Consider the following 13916-nt stretch of genomic DNA (forward strand, 5'->3'; position numbering starts at 1 on the left):
ATTTGCTGAATAGTATGCAGGAACTTGAACTTGTCGCTTTTTTATCAAACTGTTCAAGTTTTAAAATGAGACATGATTCATTATGATATATTAAAACTAATTAGAGTGGTACCACGAATTGTGTTTTTCAAGATACGAACCATCTCCGGTGATTTATTTTTTATTTTTTTTGCCTAGAGTTGAGAACAAATATTTAGTTACAAGTTCTAGATGATGTCAGCAAACTTCACAACAGGCAGCAGTTTGGCAGTTTGAACATCCATCCATCCATTTTCTGAGCCGCTTCTCCTCACTAGGGTCGCGGGCGTGCTGGAGCCCCTCCCAGCTGTCATCGGGCAGGAGGCGGGGTACACCCTGAACTGGTTGCCAGCCAATTGCAGGGCACATAGGAACAAATAACCATTCGCACTCACAGTCATGCCTACGGGCAATTTAGAGTCTCCAATTCATGCATGTTTTTGGGATGTGGGAGGAAACCGGAGTGCCCGGAGAAAACCCACGCAGGCACGGGGAGAACATGCAAACTCCACACAGGCGGGGCCGGGGATTGAACCCGGGTCCTCAGAACTGTGAGGCTGACGCTCTAACCAGTCGGCCTCCATGGCGCCGCAGTTTGAACAATTCTTCAAAAAAAAGTTTTCAAGGTTATTTCCACTTCCAGTTGAAGTTTAGTGTAAAATTAAATATACAATAAATAATTAAAAATTTTGTATTTCAGCAAAAGACAAAACTTGCCCCTCTGTTAGCTTAATGCTAACACAATGCAAAATGCCATAGACGGGCTAACGAAACTAGCATCGATGTTGCGATAGCTATAACACTAATGAGCACCTGGTGAACACAAATGGTGCAGCAACACATATAGACAGATAGTATAACCATACTCACAGGCATGTAATCTTTATCCTCTGCAAAACACAACTGTTATTACAGGAGCTTACTGAGTAGTTGTGATGGTCTTCTCCGTCTATATATGTACATTTATATCGTGCTCCACCCTGGTGGCCAAGACAGGCACACCAGGATACGCACAATGAATTAAAGCATGAAATCAAAATGCACAAACTGTTCAATTCTTTACATTCTATTTAGTTATGTTATTACTGTATGTTTTTATAAAGTGCAATACTGCAAAGTGCTGTTTTTCTTATTAATCAAACATTTTTTTTAAATTTGTTTAATGGGGGGTTGGAAAACATTAATGGCATTTGAGTTACCATGGTGATCATGAAACAAGTTCATTTCTAATCTGAAGGCACAACTGTATAACAATGTGTTTAAAAAAAAGTGTGTATACTCAAGAGACACTTCATTAGGTACACTTGCACAATTGAATACGTGTTAATTGATCAAGTTCACAATTATTTTAATACTCATTATACATTTTATTCATTGAATTATGTAAAATTCATGTGAAATATTATATTGTTTTGAAAGTACAATGTCATATTTCTATAAATAAATACATATTTAAAGTAACAGCACACTTGCGTGCAGAGCAGAAGTACAAAAGTAACACTAAAAGTATGAATTTCCACTGGGATACAAACCCTTTAATTTACATTGGACTCATTTCAATCTGGCAAATCTCATGGGGGAACAAAGTCATGAATCAAAGTTTTTTTCAGGGGAAGTTTGAGCTTTGTTTCGGAACAGGGTGAGGTCCTTCTCACGCTGGCAGTTTCCTTTATGGGGAAAACGAAAACAAGCCTGCATCTGCTGCATCCTCTTCAAGTATGAAATAATAACAGTGCGGCCACTTACTCTTTTGCTTATTTTAGCCACTGACATTTTGATTGGGTGCGTTTGGCATGGAGCATGTTTGAACGCTGACTAATTGGACCCCGCGTTGAAAAGGTTCTCTGCCACTGGAGGCTCTCAGACCGAGATGATTTCATGACACTGAAGATGTTTTTTTTATTTTTTATAGACTCACTCAAGATTATGTGCCGTTTTATCATTTGTAGCTGAAACTGGCCTGAATGTGATGTAATGGTAGATTCGTCCAGGTTTACTTAAAGGATCTACAAAGTTAATCCTCACATCCATCCATCCATTTTCTGAGCCGCTTCTCCTCACTAGGGTCGCGGGCGTGCTGGAGCCTATCCCAGCTGTCATCGGGCAGGAGGCGGGGTACACCCTGAACTGGTTGCCAGCCAATCGCAGGGCACATAGAAACAAACAACCATTCGCACTCACAGTCACACCTACGGGCAATTTAGAGTCTCCAATTAATGTATGTTTTTGGGATGTGGGAGGAAACCGAAGTGCCCGGAGAAAACCCACGCAGGCACGGGGAGAACATGCAAACTCCACACAGGCGGGGCCGGGGATTGAACCCGGGTCCTCAGAACTGTGAGGCTGACGCTCTAACCAGTCGGCCACCGTGCCGCCGCAGTTTGAACAATTCTTCAAAAAAAAGTTTTCAAGAAGGTTATTTCCACTTCCAGTTGAAGTTTAGTGTAAAATTAAATATACAATAAATAATTACATATTTTGTATTTCAGCAAAAGACAAATCTTGCCCCTCTGTTAGCTTAATGCTAACACAATGCAAAATGCCATAGTCGGGCTAACGAAACTAGCATCGATGTTGCGATAGCTATAACACTAATGAGCACCTGGTGAACACAAATGGTGCAGCAACACATATAGACAGATAGTATAACCATACTCACAGGCATGTAATCTTTATCCTCTGCAAAACACAACTGTTATTACAGGAGCTTACTGAGTAGTTGTGATGGTCTTCTCCGTCTATATATGTACATTTATATCGTAAGGCTGACGCTCTGACCAGTCGTCCACCGTGCCGCCCTTTGTATAACCTATTTTTATAATGGAATTTAACATTCTGTCCCTGAAGTTGCTCTCCACCCTGTCGTTGTAACTACCCCTTCAAAAAAAAATTCTTATGTTTTCAGTGAAACTTTGACCAGTATTTTATCTTTCTTCAGTGGAGGCTGAAACACGGATAGTTGCAGAATAAACACTTATTTTTTGTAATCTGCATCATATTGTGTGTAGTTGGATGTTGTCAAGCCTAACATGTCCACTCTGTCATAGTGAAATATCAATTGATATGAAAAGCTTTCAGAAATTCTAAATATGTGTAGAACAGTACACAGTTTGGAAGTCAGTTTGCCAACTGACTGATGTTGCACCTGCACGTGAAGATCCACCAGGTGCTCATTAAATGCTAACATTAGACAAAAATGTCCACTCTGCCATTGTCCACACTGTCAGCAAGCTCACAAGCTCGCTTTTGCTGTTTGCATGTACATTTTCTGCTTGCAGTTAATTTATGAAAATAAGTGTTGATCAATACAGTGTGTACTCTGTATTCTGACTTTTAAAAAATGCTCCGATACTGCTGACTGCAAATTATGCCCTGAAAAAATGGATGATGAAAATTTACATGCTCAAGAAGTTTGTGTTTTATGTTTTTGAACATTTGACAAAAAACAAAATACATTTTCATCACAATTTGCAAGACACAATGGCCGCATTGTCAAGTATGGGTACTCTGTATTGATGAGTACTCAAATGTAAGTACAGTGGTGCCTTGAGATACGAGTGACCGAATTTACAACTTTTTCGAAATTCAGCCGATTTCGGCATTGATTTGCAAACGCAAACTTGAGATACGAGCGTTGCATGGTGGCATGGACTCAACTTGCTTAACAACAAGCAGAAGTTTGGCAAACAGAATAAGTGAGCAAGACTTCCCAAAAAATTTTTTGAGTTAATTAATTTTTTAAAAGGGCTTCGAGCTGTATATTGCCACTCCCAATTGAAGTTTACTGTCGAATATAAAAAAAGAGAATTACATTTTGTGTATTTCAAACAACCAGACAACTTTGCCTTAGGAAAGCCCCCACTAGCTTAATGCTAACGCAAAATAGGAAACTATTGACGGGCTAACGGATAGCATCTACATTGTGGTGTTACAACCCTTTAAGCAACGGATATTTAAACACAAACGATGCAGCAACATATGAGGACAGACAATAAAACAGTACTCACGGTCATATATTCTATATCTTCTGCGAGGAGCTGAAGTATATCTGTATGTCTGTCTTATACTGCCCCCATGTGTCGCCACCTGGTGTTTTTATAAAGTAGAATATTAGAGTGCTATTTTTCTCATTTTCATGATTTTTAGGATGAGAACACATTGCAGGACATGCAAAAAATCCTTGAGAAACATGACATAATGCTGACTACTATATGTGTACACCATGAATTATTCAGACACCACTTTCCCCAGTAATGCATGCTGACCCGTGAAGTTAATGCAAACCAAGTAAACGTTTGCAATTTTTAAACTTAATTAACACAAAGGGTAGCTACATATTTAGGAAATTCAGTGCAGTCGCAGTGCATGCTGGTCTTTTCCCCCCCCCCAATCTCTGCTAGCTCTCATCCTGTAATTGTGAAAGTGTTAAGTGTGAACGCTTCCTTCCAGCCGGGGGAAATGACATGCTAATAGGCCCGCTCTTTCCTCTTCTGCGGGCCTGGCTCACAGCTGTCTAATGAGAGCTTTGCCTTGTGAAAGTGGCGGCCTGATGACGGATGCCGTCAGTCTTATCAGCTGCGAGCGCCGACCGATATCCTGCGCAAATGAGCTTTCACGCTTGGGTGTGAAATGCCCTCGACTTCTTTGTCCGCACATTTATGTCCTGCCTGGATGGTTAAAATAAACTTTACAAATAACTTCCAGTCACCTGCGTGAGATTTTGTAGTTCGGCTAACTTGTCCTGCTACACCAGGTGTGGTAAAACTCACTGACATGAAGGGGCGCAATTCTCAAATATGGCCGTCCGTAATGGCATGCGATTATGAGTGTGTGTAGTTGTGATAAATTCTGCTTTATGCAGAACGTCACTCGACCAAACCCGGAAAACATGTTAGCGGACTTCCTGCGTATGCTGTGCTAATGAGCATAACTACAAGTTGATGACATGTTGGTTTGAAGCCAGACTTGCGAAAATGTTTTCTTTATGGCTTGTGTCTTTGACCAAAAGTTTAATTGATATAAATATCCTTCATTTCTACAAATTCGATATGATATACGTGAACTGGAACAAAGTCTAAACATCGGATTTTGTCATCTTTTGTGCCTCTGTGGTGACATCTAGGGCTCTATTTTCGAAGACGACGCAGCTGCGCTTTGCGTCTTGATTTTCATGCAAGCCCGACTCGTTGCAAACTCGTCTGCGCCAAGCTGGGTGTGTGAGCGCAATGTTACTGTAAGACCAAATGTTACCGGTTTGTAGTTATATTTTTTGGAATGTACAATCAATTTAAGATCAAAAAGAGGTGATGAACTTAACTGCTGAGCAAAAATATTGCTAATTTCACATTGCTTCTGAATCTTCGGCTGCCTGAGGTCTCTTTGTTCTGCTTTTCAGTTTGCCAGTTTTATGCCCACTTGTTAGCAAATGAGGGACGGGCATTTATTTTTTCCCCAGAGGTGGATTTTTCAACATAGCATCAGCAAAGCTCCTGAAGCCCAAACTAACAGGTCAGAGTGAGGCTGCAGAGGTGTGCCCAGTGAACAGCTACGAGTGTGCTTGCGAGTGCGCAAATGATTTTCAACAACTTTTCCCAACATTCTAAAATTCTGAAAAAAATCTCATTTTGATTGAACAGCGGGCTCTTCAGTAAAGCTTAATTTAAAAATGAACACTAGTGTCCCGTGGCTTGATCTAACCCAGAGAGGAAAAAATGGAGCATGTTGCTTTGGATGTTTGCTGACGCTATCGCTGCACACTGGCCTCGCGATTGATAGTAGTGTAAAAATAGACAGGAGAGGCATCGTGATACACTTTTCAAATGTAAGAAGCAGACAGCGGCAGGCTATATTTAGACAGGATACAACTACCAAACAGAAAGAGAAATAGGCACGCCCCATGATAGTTTCTACATTTGAAGTTGTACATGCCATTTATGAGCATGTGGTATGCACCTGCCACAAGGTTGACTTTGAGGTGCACCTTGACCTTTGGTGACCTCCGTGAACGTGAAAGCGAATGGCTGGCGAGCGGAGTTTGAAATTGGCCGCGCCGCACACCCCATGATGCCCTCGATTACTCTCTCCCTCTTTTCTGTGTCGCGGCGAATGAGGACTGACAAGTGACGAGCGATTTAAAGCCTCTCCATATAAGCCCCTCGGACAAAAACCAACAAGCACAGATGGCCGCTAATTACATGACAGCTGAGCCGGTATCTTTAAATTATTGTCATTTTACTGGGCATGTGATGAAACTGAAGCCACACACAACAGCTACGATGTAGGAAGACGTCGAGGGATTTCTTGGAATTGGAGAGAGCAGTGGTTGTCAAAACTTTTTATACCAACTTTTATCTCGTAAATCACTACTTAGCTCTCCAGGTACTACCACCATAACCAACATAAAGATACTGTACATTACTGTAGTAGGCCTAAGTTTTCATTAAAAAAAGAGACAGTGGCTTTATTCCTCAAAACTATATTTGATATTATTGTAGGGGAATGTAACATGCTAACGCTAAAACTATGCTTAAATATAGGAAAATAAGCAGTACAGTAGTGTCTTGAGATAGGAGTGACCCAACTTACAAGTTTTTCAAGATATAAGCCGTTTGGCCAATTTTTAGCTTTGACTGCGAACAAAATTTTCAGCTACACTTCAGAACAAGCAGCAGCTTGGAAGATCAACTCTTCAAGAAGAGACTTTGAGCCCTTTATTGCCACACCTAGCTGAAAACAAAGACAATTTCATTTTGTGTATTTTAAACAACAACATAGCTTTGCCTTTGTCAAACAATGCAAAAACGCCATTGACAGGCTAACGAAACTTGCATCGATGTTGCGGTGGTTATAACACTGTAAGCAATGGATATTTTTACACAAACGATGGAGAAACACATGTAGACAGACAATATACCACTCAGACATATACAGTATTCTTTATTCTCTGCGAAAAATTACTAATATTACTCCAGCTTAATGAGCAAACGTGATCGTCTTTTTCGTGTATATACATGTTTTATACTGCCGCCTGGTGGACATGGTGCTCACACTATAACTGTTTTTATAAAGTAGACTAGTGTAGAGTGCTATTCTTTGTAAAAACATTACAAACTTTTGGGGGATATTTTTTGAAGGGCTGGAATGGATTAATACAATTTCCATTCATTTCAATGGGGAAAGATGATTTGACTTACGAACGTGGTAACAGAACAAATTATACTTAAGATCTCAAGGCACCATTGTACTTAAATAATGACTCCATTAAAATGTATTGCACCGAAAGGTTAATATAAATTCTACCTAAATAAATGTTTAAAGACAAACATTTCATCAAGATTAAATGCAAATGTATTGAACATAAAAGTTAAATACAACTGAACTGTACTTAGGCAGTGATTCTTCGAGGGATAGAACATCTGGCCTGTTAAACAAGCTCTCTGCAGGTAAAATTCCAGCTGTGCCGCAAAGCCACGGAACACGCGGGCCAGGCCTCGTTTGAGCCTGCGGCAACATCCCGCACATGCTGTGAGGTCACGGAGGAGCGGGCAAACGTAACACATAAACACCTCACATGCATGACAGCGGCTTGAACGTGTCATCTTTGGGACAGGAGAAGTTCTAATAACTTGAGAGGTATGACTCAGTCTCAGCCTTCAAGCAAATTAATGGTGAGAATGAGGAGAAAGCTTCGAAGAAAGCGTGTCACAGTCACTACAAAAGATTCTTGTGACATGATCTTGACAAATAGATGGATTGTATTGAATTTTTTTTAATTCACATGGCATTTTATTTGATTAGATTTTCATAGCATGGTAGGTTAATTGAAGACTCTAAATTGCCCGTAGGTGTGAATATGAGTGCGGATGGTTGTTTGTTTGTATGTGCCCTGCGATTGGCTAGCAACCGGTTCAGGGTGTACCCCGCCTCCTGCCCGATGATAGCTGGGTTAGGCTCCAGCACTTCCGCGACCCTTGTGAGGATAAGCGGCTCAGAAAATGGATGGCTGGATGTAGAATAAAGGGGGGGAAAAAAAGATTTATGATAGAAAAGATGGAGGATTAGACATGTCAACATATAAGAATTCACAAGCACACATGCAAATGTTGGCTATCTTTGCACATCTTGTTGGAATGAAATATTTAAAAAAAAAATGTCACTGATAAACTTAATATATAATTTATTTTATGAGCAAGAAATTACAATTCCAGCAAATGTGTACACGAGGTTAATAGGACACTGATTTGATTTATTTTTATTGATTTTTTATTCTTTATGATCAAGAAAAATATAAAATTGTCTTTGACAAACTTCATTTGCCTAACCTGTTCAATTTTATTTCATGGATATTTGTCTCAAAAGTTGAAGATTGAAAATAGATACTTTATTTAGTTTATTTTATCTATTTTATTTATTTATAAAAATATTTATTGTTATTGTATCTCCTAAACCAAAACTAAGTGGGCAAGAAAAGCAATATAAAAACACTTTTTTTCCAGAAGAGGCAGGAACATAGGGTGACCTACAAGAGCGGAGGTAGAAGCACGCAGGTGGATTACATTTTGTGCAGACGATGCAATCTGAAGGAGGTTACCGACTGTAAGGTAGTGGTAGGGGAGAGTGTGGCTAGACAGCATAGGATGGTGGTGTGTAAGATGACTCTGGTTGTGGGGAGGAAGATTAGGAAGACAAAGGCAGAGCATAGAACCATGTGGTGGAAGCTGGGACAGGACGAGTGTTGTGCAGCTTTTCGGGAAGAGGTGAGACAGGCTCTCGGTGGACAGGAGGAGCTTCCAGAAGACTGGACCACTGCAGCCAAGGTGATCAGAGAGGCTGGCAGGAGAGTATTTGGTGTATCTTCTGGCAGGAAAGGAGAGAAGGAGACTTGGCAGTGGAACCTCACAGTACAGGAAATCATACAAGGAAAAAGGTTAGCTAAGAAGAAGTGGGACACTGAGAGGACCGAGGAGAGGCGAAAGGAATACATTGAGATGCGACACAGGGCAAAGGTAGAGGTGGCAAAGGCCAAACAAGAGGCATATGATGACATGTATGGCAGGTTGGACACTAAAGAAGGAGAAAAGGATCTATACAGGCTGGCCAGACAGAGGGATAGATGTGGGAAGGATATGCAGCAGGTTAGGGTGATTAAGGACAGAGATGGAAATATGTTGACTGGTGCCAGCAGTGTGCAAGCTAGATGGAAAGAATACTTCGAGGAGTTGATGAATGAGGAAAATGAGAGCGAAGGGAGTGTAGGAGAGGCAAGTGTGGTGGATCAGGAATTGGCAATGATTAGTAAGGGGGAAGTTAGAAAGGCATTAACGAGGATGAAAAATGGAAAGGCAGTTGGCCCTGATGACATTCCTGTGGAGGTATGGAAGCATCTAGGAGAGGTGGCTGTGGAGTTTTTGACCAGCTTGTTCAATAGAATTCTAGCGCGTGAGAAGATGCCTGAGGAATGGAGGAAAAGTGCGCCGGTGCCCATTTTTAAGAACAAGGGTGATATGCAGAGCTGTGGGAACGAAAGAGGACTAAAGTTCATGAGCCAGACAATGAAGTTATGGGAAGGAGTAGTGGAGGCTAGACTCAGGACAGAAGTGAGTATTTGCGAGCAACAGTATGGTTTCATGCCTATAAAGAGTACCACAGATGCATTATTTGCCTTGAGGATGTTGATGGAAAAGTACAGAGAAGGTCAGAAGGAGCTACATTGTGTCTTTGTAGATCTAGAGAAAAGCCTATGATAATGATACAGGACATGTACGAGGGCAGCAGAACAGCAGTGAGGTGTGCTGTAGGTGTGACAGACGAATTTAAGGTGGAGGTGGGACTGCATCAGGGATCAGCCCTGAGCCCCTTCCTGTTTGCAGTGGTGATGGATAGGCTGACAGGTGAGTTTAGACTGGAATCCCCGTGGACCATGATGTTTGTAGATGACATTGTGATCTGCAGTGAAAGCAGAGAACAAGTGGAGGAAGTTAGAAAGATGGAGGCATGCACTGGAAAGCAGAGGAATGAAGATTAGCCGAAGTAAAACAGAATAGATCTGCATGAATGAGAGGGGTGGTGGAGGAAGAGTGAGGCTACAGGGAGAAGAGATAGCAAGAGTGGAGGACTTTAAATACTTGGGGTCAACCGTCCAGAGCAATGGTGAGTGTGGTCAGGAAGTGAAGAAACGGGTCCAAGCAGGTTGGAACGGGTGGAGGAAGGTGTCAGGTGTGTTATGTGACAGAAGAGTCTCTGCTAGGATGAAGGGCAAAGTTTATAAGACAGTGGTGAGGCCAGCCATGATGTACGGATTAGAGACAGTGGCACTGAAGAGACAACAGGAAGCAGAGCTGGAGGTGGCAGAAATTAAGATGTTGAGGTTCGCTCTCGGAGTGACCAGGTTGGATAAAATTAGAAATGAGCTCATCAGAGGGACAGCCAAGGTTCGATGCTTTGGAGATAAAGTTAGAGAGAGCAGACTTCGATGGTCTGGATAGACTTCGATGGTTTGGATACATCCAGAGGAGAAATAGTGAGTATATTGGGAGAAGGATGCAGCTGCCAGCCAAGAGAGCTAGAGGAAGACCAAAGAGAAGGTTGATGGATGTCGTGAGGGAAGACATGAGGGCAGTTGGTGTTCGAGGAGGATGCAGGAGATAGGCTTACATGGAAAAGGATGACGCGCTGTGACAAGGAACAAGCCGAAAGGAAAAGAATTATTATTGTCAATTTTCTTCTTCTGATTATTATTTTTACAAAAGTATTAATACTCCACAGTTTATAATTGGTTGCAGTCTCCTCTTGAATAACCAGTGTTTTTTCCTTCAAAAGTTGAAGCAGGAAATGCAATACAATACATAGTATATTCAGTAAGTACACTTCCAGTTAGCCTGGAGACATCGCCACCTTCCCCCAGTGTCTCTTCCTGACAGGCGGGCCCTCTTTTCCACCGTCCGCACCCTTTTCCAAACCCTAAAAATAGCATTCGCTTCTCCAGGCAGAACAATACAGAACAATACACGGCTCGTCTATTCAAATATTCCTGGCAGCGGCCCAAACGAGCCCTCTCCGCCCATGATGACCACCTGACTCGCGTTCCCAAATATGCGCAGCACATAAACACACAAAGAGATGCACGTGCGAGTTTATAGTCACTCTCACACACACGCAGTAGTAAAGAATTTGACAGAATGTGATAGCAGCTTCGAGGCATGAGTGACAGAGCAGCTCTCGCCAGTGAATCTATTTAAAAACCTGTGGACTTTTAGCAAGTATAAACTTTGACACAGCTGTAAAATAAGTTTGGGGTTCAGATAAGACCGGGGTGGCCAAACTACAGCTTGGGAGCCATTTGTGGCCCACGGCATATACAGTGGTACGAGTGACATGATAGATTTTAGATACAAGCTGTCGTCGGACTGATTTTTTTGTTTTGACTTGTGAGAAACAATTCGACCCACGAGCGCTCACTTCATAACTAGCATCAGTTTGGCAGATAGCGAACAATTCATCAAAAAAGAGGCTTCATGCTGTTTAAGGCCACTCCCAGTTGAATATAATTGTCAAACATAAAACAAAAAGAATTACGTATTGAATATATAAAACAATAATACAACTTTGCCTTCAGATGGCTTAATACTAACACACGATGCAAAACACCATAGATGGGTTAACAAATAGCATCGATAGTTGGGGTGATGTAACCCTTTAAGCAATGGATATTTGAACACAAATGATGTATCAACACATGTAGGCAGACAAGATAACAATACTCATAACCGTATATTCTTAATCCTCCGTAAAAAAAAAAAAGACTAACATTACCAGGTTTGAATATCATTAAGATATTAACGATACTACTACTCTTACCGATATTGCTTATCAGTTTGTTGTTGTTGTTTTTTTTTGGGGGGGGGCGTGGATTCAAACAAATATTGTATCAGAATTAGCACTGCTTAATTTTGTTTATTATTATTATTAACTTGTCTTGCAACTGCAACATTAATGTACCGGTAAAATTAATAAATAAAAACAATGATTTAAAAATAAATAAATAAATGTCCAGAACGAATCACTATTATAATGTTAAACATTATTTCAACAATTAGTGCAAAAGAAAACATGCATTTTTTTTTTATAAAGTAAAATATAGAGTGCTATGTTCCTTATTTTAAACAAAAAAACGTTTTTTTTTTTGGGCTGAGGCTTAAAGCTTTTGAACACCCTGAAGTTGGTACAGCTTTATCACTCTTCGAAGCATCCGCTGAATTGACCTTTTGTTGATGTTGAGTTCCAGTTTGCGCGAATGCCTGCTCTAAGAGTTCGGCGTTTTCATGAGTGCTGGTAGTTGCAGGACATTTTCTGCGTGGTTTGTCAAGAACAGATCCTGTTGGAGAAACTTGCCTAAGCTATCAAATGCTGATGTAATCAGCAAACAGTGATAGTGACTTTTGGGAAACTATAAATATAATTTCTCAATGGATTGTTGAAGCGTTTTTGATATATTAAAGAATTTCAAATTGGTCCTTGTAGTTTTTCTATTTTTCTGTATGCGGCCCTTAGAGGAAAAGGTTTGGACACCCTTGAGTTAAGACTTCAGTAATTTTGAAAGGACATTGGCCACGGCCCTTTGTGCCACATCTCTCACAGCCCTGACATTTCGCATTATTTACATATTTTACTCATTGTGAAACATGCACGGTATGATTCAACTGCGAAAGGGAGAGCTTTACTTGTCATTTTCCAAGCATCATCACAGATTTTTTTTATGTGTAGAACTGGGACACCACTTACACCAGGGCACCTTTAAAAGCCAAGCAGATCATGCAGCATTCATCATTTACTCTCTCACAAAGGGTGAGATCATCTCCACCTTTAGTGCATGGTGTACATTTTGTCACAATAACACTGTGCAGGCAGATGAGAGCTAAGGTTGAAACATATTGTATATAGTGTACATAACAGTCACAACTTACAGGACACTGTAAACAGGTTTGTGCATTTTACAATCAACTGATCTTGAACATGTATGTATATGTTAAAAAAATGTTAAACAAAATGTTTTCACTTCTTTCTCATGGGTAATTGTGTGTCTTGATTTGCTCATCAATGCTCAATTTTCTTGTTCTAGACAAATTCAGATATCCTTGCCTTACTTTTGCCACAAAGGGGCTCAATTTTCCACAAGATATTGGAATGTTACTAAAATATTCACTATACTTTTATATCAAAATCAATGATATCATTGGATAGGGTGTTACATGAACAAAATGATAAGGATTAAGGAATAAGGATTACACCCTGAACCACCGTACCGACCAGAAACTCTCAAACCCTCCATCCATCCATTTTCTGAGCCACTTCTCCTCACGAGGGTCGCGGGCGTGCTGGAGCCTATCCCAGCTGTCATCAGGCAGGAGGCGGGCTACACGCTGAACTGGTTGCCAGCCAATCGCAGGGCACATACAAACAAACAACCATTCGCACTCACAGTCATGCCTACGGGCAATTTAGAGTCTCCAATTAATGCATGTTTTTGGGATGTGGGAGGAAACCGGAGTGCCCGGAGAAAACCCACACAGGCACGGGGAGAACATGCAAACTCCACACAGGCAGGGCCGGGGATTGAACCCGGGTCCTCAGAACTGTGTGGCTGACGCTCTAACCAGTCGGCCACCGTGCCGGCTACTCTCAAACCGATTTAAAAATTAAAAACGAGGTGTTAAAGGGATTTCTCAACAACGCAATTAAGTATTACCTTGCGCGAAACAATGGGGAAATGTGATTTTGGTGGACCTCTAAATTCACGTGGTCGAAATCTGGCACAGAGAATTGGAAAGAAAATGGCAGCCATTTTGTCTGGATTTAGTAAAAACATACCTACAAAACATCACTTTTTTTTCCCCATCATC

Source organism: Phyllopteryx taeniolatus, chromosome 5, assembly GCF_024500385.1.
Source record: "Phyllopteryx taeniolatus isolate TA_2022b chromosome 5, UOR_Ptae_1.2, whole genome shotgun sequence".
Classification (NCBI taxonomy): domain Eukaryota; kingdom Metazoa; phylum Chordata; class Actinopteri; order Syngnathiformes; family Syngnathidae; genus Phyllopteryx; species Phyllopteryx taeniolatus.